The following is a 23,758-nucleotide window of genomic DNA, read 5'->3' on the forward strand; positions in this document are numbered from 1 at the left end:
TGCTGACCCTGGCATTGACCAGCAGCAAGCCAGAAGCAACAATTGCACTCATCCAGTTGCTTCTCGTTGCTGCTCTACCAGGGAAAAGCATTTGCATGAGACCGCCTCCTGGGACACGTGGACGAAAGCCGAAAAGGCTGGGACCCACTAGAGGGAGACACAGGCTGTCGAATGAATACTCGGGCTGGGAACGCTTTCCAGCAAGCTGTTTTTACGAAGGGACAGGAATGGAGCAAGGTCAGGCCTATTGCAATGGCTGGGCTGGCTGGACATGGCTAGGAAAAAAAAAGGCCTCATCTTGGGCCTTGACTAGAAAGTTCTTTCATACTCGAGCTAGCTGCTTAGTCGAAATGTGTCTACTTGCTGACTTCCTAGGTTTGGCTTCTTGCAACTACTGCCACTTCACCTGCTTCTTCCTGAGCAAAAAAATATTGAGCGAGCAAGGAAGGAGGAGGAAGGGAGAAAGAAAGGCCAAGAACTGACACGAAGCAAAAAACACCAGTACACACAGGGGTTAAACGCAAGTTTATTGCAAAAATGAACAACATACAGACAGACAGACAGACAGCTTGTGATCAGCAAAAGTAACATTGCAAGTGAGTGAGCAAGCAAGCAAAAGGATGAGGAGAGAGGATGGAGGAGAATTTGCTGTTTGAATTCATTCTGTTTTTGGAAACTGCATAAGAGAGGGGTGCACCGGTCCTGGAGGTACTGCAATACCAGGTCGATGCGTGGAGTGGACAGAGCAAGCTCTTCTTCCATCTCCCTGTTCTAAAAATCCATTTAATATATGGTCCCCAGATAGGGGACGTATCAGATATTAAACTGATAAGAACAGATACTACACTTGATCTTAGCCAAAAGGCCGAGAAGCGATAACCCAATTATTCTCTTTTCCGAGCGAGCGGCGGCCAGCCCGCAAGCCAGAGCTCACTGAGAGCTGCTGCTTATGGACTGCCTAGCCCCCTGTCTGCCCTTCCCCCACGTCTAGACCGGGCGGAGACGCTGATTAGCAACTTTTCACACCTGGCCTGGCCAAGGCGTCTAATCCCCTGCTGATGACCTAGATAGCAATCCACAATTTTCTAACACCTGTCCAACACCTTTGCAAGCACCTGCTGACCCTGGCATTGACCAGCAGCAAGCCAGAAGCAACAATTGCACTCATCCAGTTGCTTCTCGTTGCTGCTCTACCAGGGAAAAGCATTTGCATGAGACCGCCTCCTGGGACACGTGGACGAAAGCCGAAAAGGCTGGGACCCACTAGAGGGAGACACAGGCTGTCGAATGAATACTCGGGCTGGGAACGCTTTCCAGCAAGCTGTTTTTACGAAGGGACAGGAATGGAGCAAGGTCAGGCCTATTGCAATGGCTGGGCTGGCTGGACATGGCTAGGAAAAAAAAAGGCCTCATCTTGGGCCTTGACTAGAAAGTTCTTTCATACTCGAGCTAGCTGCTTAGTCGAAATGTGTCTACTTGCTGACTTCCTAGGTTTGGCTTCTTGCAACTACTGCCACTTCACCTGCTTCTTCCTGAGCAAAAAAATATTGAGCGAGCAAGGAAGGAGGAGGAAGGGAGAAAGAAAGGCCAAGAACTGACACGAAGCAAAAAACACCAGTACACACAGGGGTTAAACGCAAGTTTATTGCAAAAATGAACAACATACAGACAGACAGACAGACAGCTTGTGATCAGCAAAAGTAACATTGCAAGTGAGTGAGCAAGCAAGCAAAAGGATGAGGAGAGAGGATGGAGGAGAATTTGCTGTTTGAATTCATTCTGTTTTTGGAAACTGCATAAGAGAGGGGTGCACCGGTCCTGGAGGTACTGCAATACCAGGTCGATGCGTGGAGTGGACAGAGCAAGCTCTTCTTCCATCTCCCTGTTCTAAAAATCCATTTAATATATGGTCCCCAGATAGGGGACGTATCAGATATTAAACTGATAAGAACAGATACTACACTTGATCTTAGCCAAAAGGCCGAGAAGCGATAACCCAATTATTCTCTTTTCCGAGCGAGCGGCGGCCAGCCCGCAAGCCAGAGCTCACTGAGAGCTGCTGCTTATGGACTGCCTAGCCCCCTGTCTGCCCTTCCCCCACGTCTAGACCGGGCGGAGACGCTGATTAGCAACTTTTCACACCTGGCCTGGCCAAGGCGTCTAATCCCCTGCTGATGACCTAGATAGCAATCCACAATTTTCTAACACCTGTCCAACACCTTTGCAAGCACCTGCTGACCCTGGCATTGACCAGCAGCAAGCCAGAAGCAACAATTGCACTCATCCAGTTGCTTCTCGTTGCTGCTCTACCAGGGAAAAGCATTTGCATGAGACCGCCTCCTGGGACACGTGGACGAAAGCCGAAAAGGCTGGGACCCACTAGAGGGAGACACAGGCTGTCGAATGAATACTCGGGCTGGGAACGCTTTCCAGCAAGCTGTTTTTACGAAGGGACAGGAATGGAGCAAGGTCAGGCCTATTGCAATGGCTGGGCTGGCTGGACATGGCTAGGAAAAAAAAAGGCCTCATCTTGGGCCTTGACTAGAAAGTTCTTTCATACTCGAGCTAGCTGCTTAGTCGAAATGTGTCTACTTGCTGACTTCCTAGGTTTGGCTTCTTGCAACTACTGCCACTTCACCTGCTTCTTCCTGAGCAAAAAAATATTGAGCGAGCAAGGAAGGAGGAGGAAGGGAGAAAGAAAGGCCAAGAACTGACACGAAGCAAAAAACACCAGTACACACAGGGGTTAAACGCAAGTTTATTGCAAAAATGAACAACATACAGACAGACAGACAGACAGCTTGTGATCAGCAAAAGTAACATTGCAAGTGAGTGAGCAAGCAAGCAAAAGGATGAGGAGAGAGGATGGAGGAGAATTTGCTGTTTGAATTCATTCTGTTTTTGGAAACTGCATAAGAGAGGGGTGCACCGGTCCTGGAGGTACTGCAATACCAGGTCGATGCGTGGAGTGGACAGAGCAAGCTCTTCTTCCATCTCCCTGTTCTAAAAATCCATTTAATATATGGTCCCCAGATAGGGGACGTATCAGATATTAAACTGATAAGAACAGATACTACACTTGATCTTAGCCAAAAGGCCGAGAAGCGATAACCCAATTATTCTCTTTTCCGAGCGAGCGGCGGCCAGCCCGCAAGCCAGAGCTCACTGAGAGCTGCTGCTTATGGACTGCCTAGCCCCCTGTCTGCCCTTCCCCCACGTCTAGACCGGGCGGAGACGCTGATTAGCAACTTTTCACACCTGGCCTGGCCAAGGCGTCTAATCCCCTGCTGATGACCTAGATAGCAATCCACAATTTTCTAACACCTGTCCAACACCTTTGCAAGCACCTGCTGACCCTGGCATTGACCAGCAGCAAGCCAGAAGCAACAATTGCACTCATCCAGTTGCTTCTCGTTGCTGCTCTACCAGGGAAAAGCATTTGCATGAGACCGCCTCCTGGGACACGTGGACGAAAGCCGAAAAGGCTGGGACCCACTAGAGGGAGACACAGGCTGTCGAATGAATACTCGGGCTGGGAACGCTTTCCAGCAAGCTGTTTTTACGAAGGGACAGGAATGGAGCAAGGTCAGGCCTATTGCAATGGCTGGGCTGGCTGGACATGGCTAGGAAAAAAAAAGGCCTCATCTTGGGCCTTGACTAGAAAGTTCTTTCATACTCGAGCTAGCTGCTTAGTCGAAATGTGTCTACTTGCTGACTTCCTAGGTTTGGCTTCTTGCAACTACTGCCACTTCACCTGCTTCTTCCTGAGCAAAAAAATATTGAGCGAGCAAGGAAGGAGGAGGAAGGGAGAAAGAAAGGCCAAGAACTGACACGAAGCAAAAAACACCAGTACACACAGGGGTTAAACGCAAGTTTATTGCAAAAATGAACAACATACAGACAGACAGACAGACAGCTTGTGATCAGCAAAAGTAACATTGCAAGTGAGTGAGCAAGCAAGCAAAAGGATGAGGAGAGAGGATGGAGGAGAATTTGCTGTTTGAATTCATTCTGTTTTTGGAAACTGCATAAGAGAGGGGTGCACCGGTCCTGGAGGTACTGCAATACCAGGTCGATGCGTGGAGTGGACAGAGCAAGCTCTTCTTCCATCTCCCTGTTCTAAAAATCCATTTAATATATGGTCCCCAGATAGGGGACGTATCAGATATTAAACTGATAAGAACAGATACTACACTTGATCTTAGCCAAAAGGCCGAGAAGCGATAACCCAATTATTCTCTTTTCCGAGCGAGCGGCGGCCAGCCCGCAAGCCAGAGCTCACTGAGAGCTGCTGCTTATGGACTGCCTAGCCCCCTGTCTGCCCTTCCCCCACGTCTAGACCGGGCGGAGACGCTGATTAGCAACTTTTCACACCTGGCCTGGCCAAGGCGTCTAATCCCCTGCTGATGACCTAGATAGCAATCCACAATTTTCTAACACCTGTCCAACACCTTTGCAAGCACCTGCTGACCCTGGCATTGACCAGCAGCAAGCCAGAAGCAACAATTGCACTCATCCAGTTGCTTCTCGTTGCTGCTCTACCAGGGAAAAGCATTTGCATGAGACCGCCTCCTGGGACACGTGGACGAAAGCCGAAAAGGCTGGGACCCACTAGAGGGAGACACAGGCTGTCGAATGAATACTCGGGCTGGGAACGCTTTCCAGCAAGCTGTTTTTACGAAGGGACAGGAATGGAGCAAGGTCAGGCCTATTGCAATGGCTGGGCTGGCTGGACATGGCTAGGAAAAAAAAAGGCCTCATCTTGGGCCTTGACTAGAAAGTTCTTTCATACTCGAGCTAGCTGCTTAGTCGAAATGTGTCTACTTGCTGACTTCCTAGGTTTGGCTTCTTGCAACTACTGCCACTTCACCTGCTTCTTCCTGAGCAAAAAAATATTGAGCGAGCAAGGAAGGAGGAGGAAGGGAGAAAGAAAGGCCAAGAACTGACACGAAGCAAAAAACACCAGTACACACAGGGGTTAAACGCAAGTTTATTGCAAAAATGAACAACAGACAGACAGACAGCTTGTGATCAGCAAAAGTAACATTGCAAGTGAGTGAGCAAGCAAGCAAAAGGATGAGGAGAGAGGATGGAGGAGAATTTGCTGTTTGAATTCATTCTGTTTTTGGAAACTGCATAAGAGAGGGGTGCACCGGTCCTGGAGGTACTGCAATACCAGGTCGATGCGTGGAGTGGACAGAGCAAGCTCTTCTTCCATCTCCCTGTTCTAAAAATCCATTTAATATATGGTCCCCAGATAGGGGACGTATCAGATATTAAACTGATAAGAACAGATTTTTTTTTTTTTTTCTATTGAAAAAGCCCATGGCGTGCAAACACACCCAAAAAACTTCCACCCGGTGCATAAAAAAAGTGCACACACATAAAGAGTGACACACTAAAAAGTGCAGACGGGTGCCTGATGTCCTCCAAAAGAAGGACCATACCCTGATCCCCCGGGGCGTTAGGCTCCAGACAGGGACTGAGGTACCAGACTCAACAAAGTGGGACCCGGACGAAACCGGAATCCCTCCTTTCCCCGGGAAGACTGCCGAAACAGAACCTCCTAGGTACTTGGTACTGTAGGGGGCTTCCCCGAAGGTAGGCCCCCCCTCATGGAGATTGGACCAAGCCAGAAGGCCTATGTCCGCTCTCCCACAAGACGTTCAGGATTGGTCCGAGGACCGACACCCTACTAATCAAACGTGAAGTGACACACAGTGACAAACACACAAAGATAAAATAAATAAAAAGTGGGGAAGGGATAGTGAAGAGGAGAGTGAAAAGTGACCATTGTGAGATACAATGGCCGGCCCTCCGGCCAGGAATCAAAAATTCCTCTGGTCCTAGCCAAAAGGCCGGGCCCTAGAGGCAGGTGTAAAAAAAGCGTGTAATGGTGACGTGACCTAGGTGCCTAAATCAAAGTGCTGACGCACAGTGAAAGAAGGCACCCCTGGACTGCCACTCCAGGGGCACATCACCATGGGCTTTCCAACAAAAGCATCCCCGACAGCCCAGCCCAGACCACGACAGCCCCCACCCCAGCCAGAAAGGCATGGAGATCAGCGAGCTTAGTGAGACCCTTTGCCATCAGGTCCCACCCTCACTCCCGTCACTCCTACCTAATTATATTCGAAAGGTACCAGCCGCCCCTCTGCTGGAACAGAAGAGCTAAGCGTTCCCTCCCGAAAAACTGACTGGGGCTAAAGCTGCCACAATCCAAGCCGGTCTGCCAGGGTCCCCTCCCCTGGCTTCGACCCAGTGTTTCTCCGCCCTCACCAGGTGCATCCTTCCAGATGGCTCAGACTCGACCATGCATCGGCCCCCAGTTTACTGTCGGGCGGCACGACGTGGCCCCTACCGAAACCATCCTTCGGGATGCAAATTACACCATCGGAGAGCGCCGCCCAAACCCTCTATAGGGATGGACCAGCGCCTCCTTTGGCAACTGATAAGAACAGATACTACACTTGATCTTAGCCAAAAGGCCGAGAAGCGATAACCCAATTATTCTCTTTTCCGAGCGAGCGGCGGCCAGCCCGCAAGCCAGAGCTCACTGAGAGCTGCTGCTTATGGACTGCCTAGCCCCCTGTCTGCCCTTCCCCCACGTCTAGACCGGGCGGAGACGCTGATTAGCAACTTTTCACACCTGGCCTGGCCAAGGCGTCTAATCCCCTGCTGATGACCTAGATAGCAATCCACAATTTTCTAACACCTGTCCAACACCTTTGCAAGCACCTGCTGACCCTGGCATTGACCAGCAGCAAGCCAGAAGCAACAATTGCACTCATCCAGTTGCTTCTCGTTGCTGCTCTACCAGGGAAAAGCATTTGCATGAGACCGCCTCCTGGGACACGTGGACGAAAGCCGAAAAGGCTGGGACCCACTAGAGGGAGACACAGGCTGTCGAATGAATACTCGGGCTGGGAACGCTTTCCAGCAAGCTGTTTTTACGAAGGGACAGGAATGGAGCAAGGTCAGGCCTATTGCAATGGCTGGGCTGGCTGGACATGGCTAGGAAAAAAAAAGGCCTCATCTTGGGCCTTGACTAGAAAGTTCTTTCATACTCGAGCTAGCTGCTTAGTCGAAATGTGTCTACTTGCTGACTTCCTAGGTTTGGCTTCTTGCAACTACTGCCACTTCACCTGCTTCTTCCTGAGCAAAAAAATATTGAGCGAGCAAGGAAGGAGGAGGAAGGGAGAAAGAAAGGCCAAGAACTGACACGAAGCAAAAAACACCAGTACACACAGGGGTTAAACGCAAGTTTATTGCAAAAATGAACAACATACAGACAGACAGACAGACAGCTTGTGATCAGCAAAAGTAACATTGCAAGTGAGTGAGCAAGCAAGCAAAAGGATGAGGAGAGAGGATGGAGGAGAATTTGCTGTTTGAATTCATTCTGTTTTTGGAAACTGCATAAGAGAGGGGTGCACCGGTCCTGGAGGTACTGCAATACCAGGTCGATGCGTGGAGTGGACAGAGCAAGCTCTTCTTCCATCTCCCTGTTCTAAAAATCCATTTAATATATGGTCCCCAGATAGGGGACGTATCAGATATTAAACTGATAAGAACAGATACTACACTTGATCTTAGCCAAAAGGCCGAGAAGCGATAACCCAATTATTCTCTTTTCCGAGCGAGCGGCGGCCAGCCCGCAAGCCAGAGCTCACTGAGAGCTGCTGCTTATGGACTGCCTAGCCCCCTGTCTGCCCTTCCCCCACGTCTAGACCGGGCGGAGACGCTGATTAGCAACTTTTCACACCTGGCCTGGCCAAGGCGTCTAATCCCCTGCTGATGACCTAGATAGCAATCCACAATTTTCTAACACCTGTCCAACACCTTTGCAAGCACCTGCTGACCCTGGCATTGACCAGCAGCAAGCCAGAAGCAACAATTGCACTCATCCAGTTGCTTCTCGTTGCTGCTCTACCAGGGAAAAGCATTTGCATGAGACCGCCTCCTGGGACACGTGGACGAAAGCCGAAAAGGCTGGGACCCACTAGAGGGAGACACAGGCTGTCGAATGAATACTCGGGCTGGGAACGCTTTCCAGCAAGCTGTTTTTACGAAGGGACAGGAATGGAGCAAGGTCAGGCCTATTGCAATGGCTGGGCTGGCTGGACATGGCTAGGAAAAAAAAAGGCCTCATCTTGGGCCTTGACTAGAAAGTTCTTTCATACTCGAGCTAGCTGCTTAGTCGAAATGTGTCTACTTGCTGACTTCCTAGGTTTGGCTTCTTGCAACTACTGCCACTTCACCTGCTTCTTCCTGAGCAAAAAAATATTGAGCGAGCAAGGAAGGAGGAGGAAGGGAGAAAGAAAGGCCAAGAACTGACACGAAGCAAAAAACACCAGTACACACAGGGGTTAAACGCAAGTTTATTGCAAAAATGAACAACATACAGACAGACAGACAGACAGCTTGTGATCAGCAAAAGTAACATTGCAAGTGAGTGAGCAAGCAAGCAAAAGGATGAGGAGAGAGGATGGAGGAGAATTTGCTGTTTGAATTCATTCTGTTTTTGGAAACTGCATAAGAGAGGGGTGCACCGGTCCTGGAGGTACTGCAATACCAGGTCGATGCGTGGAGTGGACAGAGCAAGCTCTTCTTCCATCTCCCTGTTCTAAAAATCCATTTAATATATGGTCCCCAGATAGGGGACGTATCAGATATTAAACTGATAAGAACAGATACTACACTTGATCTTAGCCAAAAGGCCGAGAAGCGATAACCCAATTATTCTCTTTTCCGAGCGAGCGGCGGCCAGCCCGCAAGCCAGAGCTCACTGAGAGCTGCTGCTTATGGACTGCCTAGCCCCCTGTCTGCCCTTCCCCCACGTCTAGACCGGGCGGAGACGCTGATTAGCAACTTTTCACACCTGGCCTGGCCAAGGCGTCTAATCCCCTGCTGATGACCTAGATAGCAATCCACAATTTTCTAACACCTGTCCAACACCTTTGCAAGCACCTGCTGACCCTGGCATTGACCAGCAGCAAGCCAGAAGCAACAATTGCACTCATCCAGTTGCTTCTCGTTGCTGCTCTACCAGGGAAAAGCATTTGCATGAGACCGCCTCCTGGGACACGTGGACGAAAGCCGAAAAGGCTGGGACCCACTAGAGGGAGACACAGGCTGTCGAATGAATACTCGGGCTGGGAACGCTTTCCAGCAAGCTGTTTTTACGAAGGGACAGGAATGGAGCAAGGTCAGGCCTATTGCAATGGCTGGGCTGGCTGGACATGGCTAGGAAAAAAAAAGGCCTCATCTTGGGCCTTGACTAGAAAGTTCTTTCATACTCGAGCTAGCTGCTTAGTCGAAATGTGTCTACTTGCTGACTTCCTAGGTTTGGCTTCTTGCAACTACTGCCACTTCACCTGCTTCTTCCTGAGCAAAAAAATATTGAGCGAGCAAGGAAGGAGGAGGAAGGGAGAAAGAAAGGCCAAGAACTGACACGAAGCAAAAAACACCAGTACACACAGGGGTTAAACGCAAGTTTATTGCAAAAATGAACAACATACAGACAGACAGACAGACAGCTTGTGATCAGCAAAAGTAACATTGCAAGTGAGTGAGCAAGCAAGCAAAAGGATGAGGAGAGAGGATGGAGGAGAATTTGCTGTTTGAATTCATTCTGTTTTTGGAAACTGCATAAGAGAGGGGTGCACCGGTCCTGGAGGTACTGCAATACCAGGTCGATGCGTGGAGTGGACAGAGCAAGCTCTTCTTCCATCTCCCTGTTCTAAAAATCCATTTAATATATGGTCCCCAGATAGGGGACGTATCAGATATTAAACTGATAAGAACAGATACTACACTTGATCTTAGCCAAAAGGCCGAGAAGCGATAACCCAATTATTCTCTTTTCCGAGCGAGCGGCGGCCAGCCCGCAAGCCAGAGCTCACTGAGAGCTGCTGCTTATGGACTGCCTAGCCCCCTGTCTGCCCTTCCCCCACGTCTAGACCGGGCGGAGACGCTGATTAGCAACTTTTCACACCTGGCCTGGCCAAGGCGTCTAATCCCCTGCTGATGACCTAGATAGCAATCCACAATTTTCTAACACCTGTCCAACACCTTTGCAAGCACCTGCTGACCCTGGCATTGACCAGCAGCAAGCCAGAAGCAACAATTGCACTCATCCAGTTGCTTCTCGTTGCTGCTCTACCAGGGAAAAGCATTTGCATGAGACCGCCTCCTGGGACACGTGGACGAAAGCCGAAAAGGCTGGGACCCACTAGAGGGAGACACAGGCTGTCGAATGAATACTCGGGCTGGGAACGCTTTCCAGCAAGCTGTTTTTACGAAGGGACAGGAATGGAGCAAGGTCAGGCCTATTGCAATGGCTGGGCTGGCTGGACATGGCTAGGAAAAAAAAAGGCCTCATCTTGGGCCTTGACTAGAAAGTTCTTTCATACTCGAGCTAGCTGCTTAGTCGAAATGTGTCTACTTGCTGACTTCCTAGGTTTGGCTTCTTGCAACTACTGCCACTTCACCTGCTTCTTCCTGAGCAAAAAAATATTGAGCGAGCAAGGAAGGAGGAGGAAGGGAGAAAGAAAGGCCAAGAACTGACACGAAGCAAAAAACACCAGTACACACAGGGGTTAAACGCAAGTTTATTGCAAAAATGAACAACAGACAGACAGACAGACAGACAGCTTGTGATCAGCAAAAGTAACATTGCAAGTGAGTGAGCAAGCAAGCAAAAGGATGAGGAGAGAGGATGGAGGAGAATTTGCTGTTTGAATTCATTCTGTTTTTGGAAACTGCATAAGAGAGGGGTGCACCGGTCCTGGAGGTACTGCAATACCAGGTCGATGCGTGGAGTGGACAGAGCAAGCTCTTCTTCCATCTCCCTGTTCTAAAAATCCATTTAATATATGGTCCCCAGATAGGGGACGTATCAGATATTAAACTGATAAGAACAGATACTACACTTGATCTTAGCCAAAAGGCCGAGAAGCGATAACCCAATTATTCTCTTTTCCGAGCGAGCGGCGGCCAGCCCGCAAGCCAGAGCTCACTGAGAGCTGCTGCTTATGGACTGCCTAGCCCCCTGTCTGCCCTTCCCCCACGTCTAGACCGGGCGGAGACGCTGATTAGCAACTTTTCACACCTGGCCTGGCCAAGGCGTCTAATCCCCTGCTGATGACCTAGATAGCAATCCACAATTTTCTAACACCTGTCCAACACCTTTGCAAGCACCTGCTGACCCTGGCATTGACCAGCAGCAAGCCAGAAGCAACAATTGCACTCATCCAGTTGCTTCTCGTTGCTGCTCTACCAGGGAAAAGCATTTGCATGAGACCGCCTCCTGGGACACGTGGACGAAAGCCGAAAAGGCTGGGACCCACTAGAGGGAGACACAGGCTGTCGAATGAATACTCGGGCTGGGAACGCTTTCCAGCAAGCTGTTTTTACGAAGGGACAGGAATGGAGCAAGGTCAGGCCTATTGCAATGGCTGGGCTGGCTGGACATGGCTAGGAAAAAAAAAGGCCTCATCTTGGGCCTTGACTAGAAAGTTCTTTCATACTCGAGCTAGCTGCTTAGTCGAAATGTGTCTACTTGCTGACTTCCTAGGTTTGGCTTCTTGCAACTACTGCCACTTCACCTGCTTCTTCCTGAGCAAAAAAATATTGAGCGAGCAAGGAAGGAGGAGGAAGGGAGAAAGAAAGGCCAAGAACTGACACGAAGCAAAAAACACCAGTACACACAGGGGTTAAACGCAAGTTTATTGCAAAAATGAACAACATACAGACAGACAGACAGACAGCTTGTGATCAGCAAAAGTAACATTGCAAGTGAGTGAGCAAGCAAGCAAAAGGATGAGGAGAGAGGATGGAGGAGAATTTGCTGTTTGAATTCATTCTGTTTTTGGAAACTGCATAAGAGAGGGGTGCACCGGTCCTGGAGGTACTGCAATACCAGGTCGATGCGTGGAGTGGACAGAGCAAGCTCTTCTTCCATCTCCCTGTTCTAAAAATCCATTTAATATATGGTCCCCAGATAGGGGACGTATCAGATATTAAACTGATAAGAACAGATACTACACTTGATCTTAGCCAAAAGGCCGAGAAGCGATAACCCAATTATTCTCTTTTCCGAGCGAGCGGCGGCCAGCCCGCAAGCCAGAGCTCACTGAGAGCTGCTGCTTATGGACTGCCTAGCCCCCTGTCTGCCCTTCCCCCACGTCTAGACCGGGCGGAGACGCTGATTAGCAACTTTTCACACCTGGCCTGGCCAAGGCGTCTAATCCCCTGCTGATGACCTAGATAGCAATCCACAATTTTCTAACACCTGTCCAACACCTTTGCAAGCACCTGCTGACCCTGGCATTGACCAGCAGCAAGCCAGAAGCAACAATTGCACTCATCCAGTTGCTTCTCGTTGCTGCTCTACCAGGGAAAAGCATTTGCATGAGACCGCCTCCTGGGACACGTGGACGAAAGCCGAAAAGGCTGGGACCCACTAGAGGGAGACACAGGCTGTCGAATGAATACTCGGGCTGGGAACGCTTTCCAGCAAGCTGTTTTTACGAAGGGACAGGAATGGAGCAAGGTCAGGCCTATTGCAATGGCTGGGCTGGCTGGACATGGCTAGGAAAAAAAAAGGCCTCATCTTGGGCCTTGACTAGAAAGTTCTTTCATACTCGAGCTAGCTGCTTAGTCGAAATGTGTCTACTTGCTGACTTCCTAGGTTTGGCTTCTTGCAACTACTGCCACTTCACCTGCTTCTTCCTGAGCAAAAAAATATTGAGCGAGCAAGGAAGGAGGAGGAAGGGAGAAAGAAAGGCCAAGAACTGACACGAAGCAAAAAACACCAGTACACACAGGGGTTAAACGCAAGTTTATTGCAAAAATGAACAACATACAGACAGACAGACAGACAGCTTGTGATCAGCAAAAGTAACATTGCAAGTGAGTGAGCAAGCAAGCAAAAGGATGAGGAGAGAGGATGGAGGAGAATTTGCTGTTTGAATTCATTCTGTTTTTGGAAACTGCATAAGAGAGGGGTGCACCGGTCCTGGAGGTACTGCAATACCAGGTCGATGCGTGGAGTGGACAGAGCAAGCTCTTCTTCCATCTCCCTGTTCTAAAAATCCATTTAATATATGGTCCCCAGATAGGGGACGTATCAGATATTAAACTGATAAGAACAGATTTTTTTTTTTTTTATTGAAAAAGCCCATGGCGTGCAAACACACCCAAAAAACTTCCACCCGGTGCATAAAAAAAGTGCACACACATAAAGAGTGACACACTAAAAAGTGCAGACGGGTGCCTGATGTCCTCCAAAAGAAGGACCATACCCTGATCCCCCGGGGCGTTAGGCTCCAGACAGGGACTGAGGTACCAGACTCAACAAAGTGGGACCCGGACGAAACCGGAATCCCTCCTTTCCCCGGGAGGACTGCCGAAACAGAACCTCCTAGGTACTTGGTACTGTAGGGGGCTTCCCCGAAGGTAGGCCCCCCCTCATGGAGATTGGACCAAGCCAGAAGGCCTATGTCCGCTCTCCCACAAGACGTTCAGGATTGGTCCGAGGACCGACACCCTACTAATCAAACGTGAAGTGACACACAGTGACAAACACACAAAGATAAAATAAATAAAAAGTGGGGAAGGGATAGTGAAGAGGAGAGTGAAAAGTGACCATTGTGAGATACAATGGCCGGCCCTCCGGCCAGGAATCAAAAATTCCTCTGGTCCTAGCCAAAAGGCCGGGCCCTAGAGGCAGGTGTAAAAAAAGCGTGTAATGGTGACGTGACCTAGGTGCCTAAATCAAAGTGCTGACGCACAGTGAAAGAAGGCACCCCTGGACTGCCACTCCAGGGGCACATCACCATGGGCTTTCCAACAAAAGCATCCCCGACAGCCCAGCCCAGACCACAACAGCCCCCACCCCTATCAGGAAGGCATGGAGATCAAGGAGCTTAGTGAGACCCTTTACCATCAGGTCCCACCCTCACTCCCGTCACTCCCACCTAATTACATCCAGGACGTACTGACCGTTCCCCCCTCCAGGCTAAAGGGGAACAAGCGTTCCAATCCCGAAAAACTGACTGGGGCTAAAGCTGCCACAATCCAAGCCGGTCTGCCAGGGTCCCCTCCCCTGGCTTCGACCCAGTGTTTCTCCGCCCTCACCAGGTGCATCCTTCCAGATGGCTCAGACTCGACCATGCATCGGCCCCCAGTTTACTGTCGGGCGGCACGACGTGGCCCCTACCGAAACCATCCTTCGGGATGCAAATTACACCATCGGAGAGCGCCGCCCAAACCCTCTATAGGGATGGACCAGCGCCTCCTTTGGCAACTGATAAGAACAGATACTACACTTGATCTTAGCCAAAAGGCCGAGAAGCGATAACCCAATTATTCTCTTTTCCGAGCGAGCGGCGGCCAGCCCGCAAGCCAGAGCTCACTGAGAGCTGCTGCTTATGGACTGCCTAGCCCCCTGTCTGCCCTTCCCCCACGTCTAGACCGGGCGGAGACGCTGATTAGCAACTTTTCACACCTGGCCTGGCCAAGGCGTCTAATCCCCTGCTGATGACCTAGATAGCAATCCACAATTTTCTAACACCTGTCCAACACCTTTGCAAGCACCTGCTGACCCTGGCATTGACCAGCAGCAAGCCAGAAGCAACAATTGCACTCATCCAGTTGCTTCTCGTTGCTGCTCTACCAGGGAAAAGCATTTGCATGAGACCGCCTCCTGGGACACGTGGACGAAAGCCGAAAAGGCTGGGACCCACTAGAGGGAGACACAGGCTGTCGAATGAATACTCGGGCTGGGAACGCTTTCCAGCAAGCTGTTTTTACGAAGGGACAGGAATGGAGCAAGGTCAGGCCTATTGCAATGGCTGGGCTGGCTGGACATGGCTAGGAAAAAAAAAGGCCTCATCTTGGGCCTTGACTAGAAAGTTCTTTCATACTCGAGCTAGCTGCTTAGTCGAAATGTGTCTACTTGCTGACTTCCTAGGTTTGGCTTCTTGCAACTACTGCCACTTCACCTGCTTCTTCCTGAGCAAAAAAATATTGAGCGAGCAAGGAAGGAGGAGGAAGGGAGAAAGAAAGGCCAAGAACTGACACGAAGCAAAAAACACCAGTACACACAGGGGTTAAACGCAAGTTTATTGCAAAAATGAACAACATACAGACAGACAGACAGACAGCTTGTGATCAGCAAAAGTAACATTGCAAGTGAGTGAGCAAGCAAGCAAAAGGATGAGGAGAGAGGATGGAGGAGAATTTGCTGTTTGAATTCATTCTGTTTTTGGAAACTGCATAAGAGAGGGGTGCACCGGTCCTGGAGGTACTGCAATACCAGGTCGATGCGTGGAGTGGACAGAGCAAGCTCTTCTTCCATCTCCCTGTTCTAAAAATCCATTTAATATATGGTCCCCAGATAGGGGACGTATCAGATATTAAACTGATAAGAACAGATACTACACTTGATCTTAGCCAAAAGGCCGAGAAGCGATAACCCAATTATTCTCTTTTCCGAGCGAGCGGCGGCCAGCCCGCAAGCCAGAGCTCACTGAGAGCTGCTGCTTATGGACTGCCTAGCCCCCTGTCTGCCCTTCCCCCACGTCTAGACCGGGCGGAGACGCTGATTAGCAACTTTTCACACCTGGCCTGGCCAAGGCGTCTAATCCCCTGCTGATGACCTAGATAGCAATCCACAATTTTCTAACACCTGTCCAACACCTTTGCAAGCACCTGCTGACCCTGGCATTGACCAGCAGCAAGCCAGAAGCAACAATTGCACTCATCCAGTTGCTTCTCGTTGCTGCTCTACCAGGGAAAAGCATTTGCATGAGACCGCCTCCTGGGACACGTGGACGAAAGCCGAAAAGGCTGGGACCCACTAGAGGGAGACACAGGCTGTCGAATGAATACTCGGGCTGGGAACGCTTTCCAGCAAGCTGTTTTTACGAAGGGACAGGAATGGAGCAAGGTCAGGCCTATTGCAATGGCTGGGCTGGCTGGACATGGCTAGGAAAAAAAAAGGCCTCATCTTGGGCCTTGACTAGAAAGTTCTTTCATACTCGAGCTAGCTGCTTAGTCGAAATGTGTCTACTTGCTGACTTCCTAGGTTTGGCTTCTTGCAACTACTGCCACTTCACCTGCTTCTTCCTGAGCAAAAAAATATTGAGCGAGCAAGGAAGGAGGAGGAAGGGAGAAAGAAAGGCCAAGAACTGACACGAAGCAAAAAACACCAGTACACACAGGGGTTAAACGCAAGTTTATTGCAAAAATGAACAACATACAGACAGACAGACAGACAGCTTGTGATCAGCAAAAGTAACATTGCAAGTGAGTGAGCAAGCAAGCAAAAGGATGAGGAGAGAGGATGGAGGAGAATTTGCTGTTTGAATTCATTCTGTTTTTGGAAACTGCATAAGAGAGGGGTGCACCGGTCCTGGAGGTACTGCAATACCAGGTCGATGCGTGGAGTGGACAGAGCAAGCTCTTCTTCCATCTCCCTGTTCTAAAAATCCATTTAATATATGGTCCCCAGATAGGGGACGTATCAGATATTAAACTGATAAGAACAGATTTTTTTTTTTTTTTCTATTGAAAAAGCCCATGGCGTGCAAACACACCCAAAAAACTTCCACCCGGTGCATAAAAAAAGTGCACACACATAAAGAGTGACACACTAAAAAGTGCAGACGGGTGCCTGATGTCCTCCAAAAGAAGGACCATACCCTGATCCCCCGGGGCGTTAGGCTCCAGACAGGGACTGAGGTACCAGACTCAACAAAGTGGGACCCGGACGAAACCGGAATCCCTCCTTTCCCCGGGAAGACTGCCGAAACAGAACCTCCTAGGTACTTGGTACTGTAGGGGGCTTCCCCGAAGGTAGGCCCCCCCTCATGGAGATTGGACCAAGCCAGAAGGCCTATGTCCGCTCTCCCACAAGACGTTCAGGATTGGTCCGAGGACCGACACCCTACTAATCAAACGTGAAGTGACACACAGTGACAAACACACAAAGATAAAATAAATAAAAAGTGGGGAAGGGATAGTGAAGAGGAGAGTGAAAAGTGACCATTGTGAGATACAATGGCCGGCCCTCCGGCCAGGAATCAAAAATTCCTCTGGTCCTAGCCAAAAGGCCGGGCCCTAGAGGCAGGTGTAAAAAAAGCGTGTAATGGTGACGTGACCTAGGTGCCTAAATCAAAGTGCTGACGCACAGTGAAAGAAGGCACCCCTGGACTGCCACTCCAGGGGCACATCACCATGGGCTTTCCAACAAAAGCATCCCCGACAGCCCAGCCCAGACCACGACAGCCCCCACCCCAGCCAGAAAGGCATGGAGATCAGCGAGCTTAGTGAGACCCTTTGCCATCAGGTCCCACCCTCACTCCCGTCACTCCTACCTAATTATATTCGAAAGGTACCAGCCGCCCCTCTGCTGGAACAGAAGAGCTAAGCGTTCCCTCCCGAAAAACTGACTGGGGCTAAAGCTGCCACAATCCAAGCCGGTCTGCCAGGGTCCCCTCCCCTGGCTTCGACCCAGTGTTTCTCCGCCCTCACCAGGTGCATCCTTCCAGATGGCTCAGACTCGACCATGCATCGGCCCCCAGTTTACTGTCGGGCGGCACGACGTGGCCCCTACCGAAACCATCCTTCGGGATGCAAATTACACCATCGGAGAGCGCCGCCCAAACCCTCTATAGGGATGGACCAGCGCCTCCTTTGGCAACTGATAAGAACAGATACTACACTTGATCTTAGCCAAAAGGCCGAGAAGCGATAACCCAATTATTCTCTTTTCCGAGCGAGCGGCGGCCAGCCCGCAAGCCAGAGCTCACTGAGAGCTGCTGCTTATGGACTGCCTAGCCCCCTGTCTGCCCTTCCCCCACGTCTAGACCGGGCGGAGACGCTGATTAGCAACTTTTCACACCTGGCCTGGCCAAGGCGTCTAATCCCCTGCTGATGACCTAGATAGCAATCCACAATTTTCTAACACCTGTCCAACACCTTTGCAAGCACCTGCTGACCCTGGCATTGACCAGCAGCAAGCCAGAAGCAACAATTGCACTCATCCAGTTGCTTCTCGTTGCTGCTCTACCAGGGAAAAGCATTTGCATGAGACCGCCTCCTGGGACACGTGGACGAAAGCCGAAAAGGCTGGGACCCACTAGAGGGAGACACAGGCTGTCGAATGAATACTCGGGCTGGGAACGCTTTCCAGCAAGCTGTTTTTACGAAGGGACAGGAATGGAGCAAGGTCAGGCCTATTGCAATGGCTGGGCTGGCTGGACATGGCTAGGAAAAAAAAAGGCCTCATCTTGGGCCTTGACTAGAAAGTTCTTTCATACTCGAGCTAGCTGCTTAGTCGAAATGTGTCTACTTGCTGACTTCCTAGGTTTGGCTTCTTGCAACTACTGCCACTTCACCTGCTTCTTCCTGAGCAAAAAAATATTGAGCGAGCAAGGAAGGAGGAGGAAGGGAGAAAGAAAGGCCAAGAACTGACACGAAGCAAAAAACACCAGTACACACAGGGGTTAAACGCAAGTTTATTGCAAAAATGAACAACATACAGACAGACAGACAGACAGCTTGTGATCAGCAAAAGTAACATTGCAAGTGAGTGAGCAAGCAAGCAAAAGGATGAGGAGAGAGGATGGAGGAGAATTTGCTGTTTGAATTCATTCTGTTTTTGGAAACTGCATAAGAGAGGGGTGCACCGGTCCTGGAGGTACTGCAATACCAGGTCGATGCGTGGAGTGGACAGAGCAAGCTCTTCTTCCATCTCCCTGTTCTAAAAATCCATTTAATATATGGTCCCCAGATAGGGGACGTATCAGATATTAAACTGATAAGAACAGATACTACACTTGATCTTAGCCAAAAGGCCGAGAAGCGATAACCCAATTATTCTCTTTTCCGAGCGAGCGGCGGCCAGCCCGCAAGCCAGAGCTCACTGAGAGCTGCTGCTTATGGACTGCCTAGCCCCCTGTCTGCCCTTCCCCCACGTCTAGACCGGGCGGAGACGCTGATTAGCAACTTTTCACACCTGGCCTGGCCAAGGCGTCTAATCCCCTGCTGATGACCTAGATAGCAATCCACAATTTTCTAACACCTGTCCAACACCTTTGCAAGCACCTGCTGACCCTGGCATTGACCAGCAGCAAGCCAGAAGCAACAATTGCACTCATCCAGTTGCTTCTCGTTGCTGCTCTACCAGGGAAAAGCATTTGCATGAGACCGCCTCCTGGGACACGTGGACGAAAGCCGAAAAGGCTGGGACCCACTAGAGGGAGACACAGGCTGTCGAATGAATACTCGGGCTGGGAACGCTTTCCAGCAAGCTGTTTTTACGAAGGGACAGGAATGGAGCAAGGTCAGGCCTATTGCAATGGCTGGGCTGGCTGGACATGGCTAGGAAAAAAAAAGGCCTCATCTTGGGCCTTGACTAGAAAGTTCTTTCATACTCGAGCTAGCTGCTTAGTCGAAATGTGTCTACTTGCTGACTTCCTAGGTTTGGCTTCTTGCAACTACTGCCACTTCACCTGCTTCTTCCTGAGCAAAAAAATATTGAGCGAGCAAGGAAGGAGGAGGAAGGGAGAAAGAAAGGCCAAGAACTGACACGAAGCAAAAAACACCAGTACACACAGGGGTTAAACGCAAGTTTATTGCAAAAATGAACAACATACAGACAGACAGACAGACAGCTTGTGATCAGCAAAAGTAACATTGCAAGTGAGTGAGCAAGCAAGCAAAAGGATGAGGAGAGAGGATGGAGGAGAATTTGCTGTTTGAATTCATTCTGTTTTTGGAAACTGCATAAGAGAGGGGTGCACCGGTCCTGGAGGTACTGCAATACCAGGTCGATGCGTGGAGTGGACAGAGCAAGCTCTTCTTCCATCTCCCTGTTCTAAAAATCCATTTAATATATGGTCCCCAGATAGGGGACGTATCAGATATTAAACTGATAAGAACAGATTTTCTTCTATTGAAAAAGCCCATGGCGTGCAAACACACCCAAAAAACTTCCACCCGGTGCATAAAAAAAGTGCACACACATAAAGAGTGACACACTAAAAAGTGCAGACGGGTGCCTGATGTCCTCCAAAAGAAGGACCATACCCTGATCCCCCGGGGCGTTAGGCTCCAGACAGGGACTGAGGTACCAGACTCAACAAAGTGGGACCCGGACGAAACCGGAATCCCTCCTTTCCCCGGGAGGACTGCCGAAACAGAACCTCCTAGGTACTTGGTACTGTAGGGGGCTTCCCCGAAGGTAGGCCCCCCCTCATGGAGATTGGACCAAGCCAGAAGGCCTATGTCCGCTCTCCCACAAGACGTTCAGGATTGGTCCGAGGACCGACACCCTACTAATCAAACGTGAAGTGACACACAGTGACAAACACACAAAGATAAAATAAATAAAAAGTGGGGAAGGGATAGTGAAGAGGAGAGTGAAAAGTGACCATTGTGAGATACAATGGCCGGCCCTCCGGCCAGGAATCAAAAATTCCTCTGGTCCTAGCCAAAAGGCCGGGCCCTAGAGGCAGGTGTAAAAAAAGCGTGTAATGGTGACGTGACCTAGGTGCCTAAATCAAAGTGCTGACGCACAGTGAAAGAAGGCACCCCTGGACTGCCATTCCAGGGGCACATCACCATGGGCTTTCCAACAAAAGCATCCCCGACAGCCCAGCCCAGACCACAACAGCCCCCACCCCTATCAGGAAGGCATGGAGATCAAGGAGCTTAGTGAGACCCTTTACCATCAGGTCCCACCCTCACTCCCGTCACTCCCACCTAATTACATCCAGGACGTACTGACCGTTCCCCCCTCCAGGCTAAAGGGGAACAAGCGTTCCAATCCCGAAAAACTGACTGGGGCTAAAGCTGCCACAATCCAAGCCGGTCTGCCAGGGTCCCCTCCCCTGGCTTCGACCCAGTGTTTCTCCGCCCTCACCAGGTGCATCCTTCCAGATGGCTCAGACTCGACCATGCATCGGCCCCCAGTTTACTGTCGGGCGGCACGACGTGGCCCCTACCGAAACCATCCTTCGGGATGCAAATTACACCATCGGAGAGCGCCGCCCAAACCCTCTGTAGGGATGGACCAGCGCCTCCTTTGGCAACTGATAAGAACAGATACTACACTTGATCTTAGCCAAAAGGCCGAGAAGCGATAACCCAATTATTCTCTTTTCCGAGCGAGCGGCGGCCAGCCCGCAAGCCAGAGCTCACTGAGAGCTGCTGCTTATGGACTGCCTAGCCCCCTGTCTGCCCTTCCCCCACGTCTAGACCGGGCGGAGACGCTGATTAGCAACTTTTCACACCTGGCCTGGCCAAGGCGTCTAATCCCCTGCTGATGACCTAGATAGCAATCCACAATTTTCTAACACCTGTCCAACACCTTTGCAAGCACCTGCTGACCCTGGCATTGACCAGCAGCAAGCCAGAAGCAACAATTGCACTCATCCAGTTGCTTCTCGTTGCTGCTCTACCAGGGAAAAGCATTTGCATGAGACCGCCTCCTGGGACACGTGGACGAAAGCCGAAAAGGCTGGGACCCACTAGAGGGAGACACAGGCTGTCGAATGAATACTCGGGCTGGGAACGCTTTCCAGCAAGCTGTTTTTACGAAGGGACAGGAATGGAGCAAGGTCAGGCCTATTGCAATGGCTGGGCTGGCTGGACATGGCTAGGAAAAAAAAAGGCCTCATCTTGGGCCTTGACTAGAAAGTTCTTTCATACTCGAGCTAGCTGCTTAGTCGAAATGTGTCTACTTGCTGACTTCCTAGGTTTGGCTTCTTGCAACTACTGCCACTTCACCTGCTTCTTCCTGAGCAAAAAAATATTGAGCGAGCAAGGAAGGAGGAGGAAGGGAGAAAGAAAGGCCAAGAACTGACACGAAGCAAAAAACACCAGTACACACAGGGGTTAAACGCAAGTTTATTGCAAAAATGAACAACAGACAGACAGACAGACAGACAGCTTGTGATCAGCAAAAGTAACATTGCAAGTGAGTGAGCAAGCAAGCAAAAGGATGAGGAGAGAGGATGGAGGAGAATTTGCTGTTTGAATTCATTCTGTTTTTGGAAACTGCATAAGAGAGGGGTGCACCGGTCCTGGAGGTACTGCAATACCAGGTCGATGCGTGGAGTGGACAGAGCAAGCTCTTCTTCCATCTCCCTGTTCTAAAAATCCATTTAATATATGGTCCCCAGATAGGGGACGTATCAGATATTAAACTGATAAGAACAGATTTTTTTCTATTGAAAAAGCCCATGGCGTGCAAACACACCCAAAAAACTTCCACCCGGTGCATAAAAAAAGTGCACACACATAAAGAGTGACACACTAAAAAGTGCAGACGGGTGCCTGATGTCCTCCAAAAGAAGGACCATACCCTGATCCCCCGGGGCGTTAGGCTCCAGACAGGGACTGAGGTACCAGACTCAACAAAGTGGGACCCGGACGAAACCGGAATCCCTCCTTTCCCCGGGAGGACTGCCGAAACAGAACCTCCTAGGTACTTGGTACTGTAGGGGGCTTCCCCGAAGGTAGGCCCCCCCTCATGGAGATTGGACCAAGCCAGAAGGCCTATGTCCGCTCTCCCACAAGACGTTCAGGATTGGTCCGAGGACCGACACCCTACTAATCAAACGTGAAGTGACACACAGTGACAAACACACAAAGATAAAATAAATAAAAAGTGGGGAAGGGATAGTGAAGAGGAGAGTGAAAAGTGACCATTGTGAGATACAATGGCCGGCCCTCCGGCCAGGAATCAAAAATTCCTCTGGTCCTAGCCAAAAGGCCGGGCCCTAGAGGCAGGTGTAAAAAAAAGCGTGTAATGGTGACGTGACCTAGGTGCCTAAATCAAAGTGCTGACGCACAGTGAAAGAAGGCACCCCTGGACTGCCACTCCAGGGGCACATCACCATGGGCTTTCCAACAAAAGCATCCCCGACAGCCCAGCCCAGACCACGACAGCCCCCACCCCAGCCAGAAAGGCATGGAGATCAGCGAGCTTAGTGAGACCCTTTGCCATCAGGTCCCACCCTCACTCCCGTCACTCCTACCTAATTATATTCGAAAGGTACCGGCCGCCCCTCTGCTGGAACAGAAGAGCTAAGCGTTCCCTCCCGAAAAACTGACTGGGGCTAAAGCTGCCACAATCCAAGCCGGTCTGCCAGGGTCCCCTCCCCTGGCTTCGACCCAGTGTTTCTCCGCCCTCACCAGGTGCATCCTTCCAGATGGCTCAGACTCGACCATGCATCGGCCCCCAGTTTACTGTCGGGCGGCACGACGTGGCCCCTACCGAAACCATCCTTCGGGATGCAAATTACACCATCGGAGAGCGCCGCCCAAACCCTCTATAGGGATGGACCAGCGCCTCCTTTGGCAACTGATAAGAACAGATACTACACTTGATCTTAGCCAAAAGGCCGAGAAGCGATAACCCAATTATTCTCTTTTCCGAGCGAGCGGCGGCCAGCCCGCAAGCCAGAGCTCACTGAGAGCTGCTGCTTATGGACTGCCTAGCCCCCTGTCTGCCCTTCCCCCACGTCTAGACCGGGCGGAGACGCTGATTAGCAACTTTTCACACCTGGCCTGGCCAAGGCGTCTAATCCCCTGCTGATGACCTAGATAGCAATCCACAATTTTCTAACACCTGTCCAACACCTTTGCAAGCACCTGCTGACCCTGGCATTGACCAGCAGCAAGCCAGAAGCAACAATTGCACTCATCCAGTTGCTTCTCGTTGCTGCTCTACCAGGGAAAA

The 23,758-nt window shown here is 50.4% G+C and overlaps 15 non-coding genes and 6 pseudogenes across 15 annotated transcripts; all 21 read right to left on the bottom strand.

The window, feature by feature from the left end:
* Nucleotides 1-686: 686 nt before the first annotated feature.
* LOC143990387 (U2 spliceosomal RNA) lies at nucleotides 687-877 on the bottom strand. Its single transcript, XR_013277289.1, has one exon. It is a non-coding gene; the product is annotated as a U2 spliceosomal RNA (small nuclear RNA).
* Nucleotides 878-1,802: 925 nt separating this feature from the next.
* Nucleotides 1,803-1,993, bottom strand: LOC143990388 (U2 spliceosomal RNA). The gene has a single exon (XR_013277290.1). It is a non-coding gene; the product is annotated as a U2 spliceosomal RNA (small nuclear RNA).
* A 925-nt stretch (nucleotides 1,994-2,918) lies between these two features.
* Nucleotides 2,919-3,109, bottom strand: LOC143990389 (U2 spliceosomal RNA). Its single transcript, XR_013277291.1, has one exon. It is a non-coding gene; the product is annotated as a U2 spliceosomal RNA (small nuclear RNA).
* Nucleotides 3,110-4,034: 925 nt separating this feature from the next.
* On the bottom strand, nucleotides 4,035-4,225 carry LOC143990390 (U2 spliceosomal RNA). The gene has a single exon (XR_013277292.1). It is a non-coding gene; the product is annotated as a U2 spliceosomal RNA (small nuclear RNA).
* A 917-nt stretch (nucleotides 4,226-5,142) lies between these two features.
* On the bottom strand, nucleotides 5,143-5,326 carry LOC143990483 (U2 spliceosomal RNA). The gene has a single exon (XR_013277361.1). It is a non-coding gene; the product is annotated as a U2 spliceosomal RNA (small nuclear RNA).
* Nucleotides 5,327-6,395: 1,069 nt separating this feature from the next.
* Nucleotides 6,396-6,500, bottom strand: LOC143990572 (U2 spliceosomal RNA; annotated as a pseudogene).
* A 925-nt stretch (nucleotides 6,501-7,425) lies between these two features.
* On the bottom strand, nucleotides 7,426-7,616 carry LOC143990392 (U2 spliceosomal RNA). The gene has a single exon (XR_013277293.1). It is a non-coding gene; the product is annotated as a U2 spliceosomal RNA (small nuclear RNA).
* Nucleotides 7,617-8,541: 925 nt separating this feature from the next.
* Nucleotides 8,542-8,732, bottom strand: LOC143990393 (U2 spliceosomal RNA). The gene has a single exon (XR_013277294.1). It is a non-coding gene; the product is annotated as a U2 spliceosomal RNA (small nuclear RNA).
* A 925-nt stretch (nucleotides 8,733-9,657) lies between these two features.
* Nucleotides 9,658-9,848, bottom strand: LOC143990394 (U2 spliceosomal RNA). Its single transcript, XR_013277295.1, has one exon. It is a non-coding gene; the product is annotated as a U2 spliceosomal RNA (small nuclear RNA).
* A 925-nt stretch (nucleotides 9,849-10,773) lies between these two features.
* LOC143990395 (U2 spliceosomal RNA) lies at nucleotides 10,774-10,964 on the bottom strand. The gene has a single exon (XR_013277296.1). It is a non-coding gene; the product is annotated as a U2 spliceosomal RNA (small nuclear RNA).
* A 925-nt stretch (nucleotides 10,965-11,889) lies between these two features.
* LOC143990396 (U2 spliceosomal RNA) lies at nucleotides 11,890-12,080 on the bottom strand. The gene has a single exon (XR_013277297.1). It is a non-coding gene; the product is annotated as a U2 spliceosomal RNA (small nuclear RNA).
* Nucleotides 12,081-13,005: 925 nt separating this feature from the next.
* LOC143990488 (U2 spliceosomal RNA) lies at nucleotides 13,006-13,186 on the bottom strand (annotated as a pseudogene).
* A 1,072-nt stretch (nucleotides 13,187-14,258) lies between these two features.
* On the bottom strand, nucleotides 14,259-14,363 carry LOC143990573 (U2 spliceosomal RNA; annotated as a pseudogene).
* Nucleotides 14,364-15,288: 925 nt separating this feature from the next.
* On the bottom strand, nucleotides 15,289-15,479 carry LOC143990397 (U2 spliceosomal RNA). Its single transcript, XR_013277298.1, has one exon. It is a non-coding gene; the product is annotated as a U2 spliceosomal RNA (small nuclear RNA).
* Nucleotides 15,480-16,404: 925 nt separating this feature from the next.
* On the bottom strand, nucleotides 16,405-16,588 carry LOC143990485 (U2 spliceosomal RNA). The gene has a single exon (XR_013277362.1). It is a non-coding gene; the product is annotated as a U2 spliceosomal RNA (small nuclear RNA).
* A 1,069-nt stretch (nucleotides 16,589-17,657) lies between these two features.
* On the bottom strand, nucleotides 17,658-17,762 carry LOC143990574 (U2 spliceosomal RNA; annotated as a pseudogene).
* A 925-nt stretch (nucleotides 17,763-18,687) lies between these two features.
* Nucleotides 18,688-18,878, bottom strand: LOC143990399 (U2 spliceosomal RNA). The gene has a single exon (XR_013277299.1). It is a non-coding gene; the product is annotated as a U2 spliceosomal RNA (small nuclear RNA).
* Nucleotides 18,879-19,803: 925 nt separating this feature from the next.
* Nucleotides 19,804-19,990, bottom strand: LOC143990473 (U2 spliceosomal RNA). Its single transcript, XR_013277353.1, has one exon. It is a non-coding gene; the product is annotated as a U2 spliceosomal RNA (small nuclear RNA).
* A 1,061-nt stretch (nucleotides 19,991-21,051) lies between these two features.
* Nucleotides 21,052-21,156, bottom strand: LOC143990580 (U2 spliceosomal RNA; annotated as a pseudogene).
* A 925-nt stretch (nucleotides 21,157-22,081) lies between these two features.
* On the bottom strand, nucleotides 22,082-22,268 carry LOC143990475 (U2 spliceosomal RNA). Its single transcript, XR_013277355.1, has one exon. It is a non-coding gene; the product is annotated as a U2 spliceosomal RNA (small nuclear RNA).
* A 1,059-nt stretch (nucleotides 22,269-23,327) lies between these two features.
* On the bottom strand, nucleotides 23,328-23,432 carry LOC143990575 (U2 spliceosomal RNA; annotated as a pseudogene).
* Nucleotides 23,433-23,758: the final 326 nt, after the last annotated feature.

Source organism: Lithobates pipiens, unplaced genomic scaffold (assembly GCF_037356315.1).
Source record: "Lithobates pipiens isolate NorthernLeopardFrog02 unplaced genomic scaffold, aLitPip1_a1.2 Scaffold_18, whole genome shotgun sequence".
Lineage (NCBI taxonomy): Eukaryota > Metazoa > Chordata > Amphibia > Anura > Ranidae > Lithobates > Lithobates pipiens.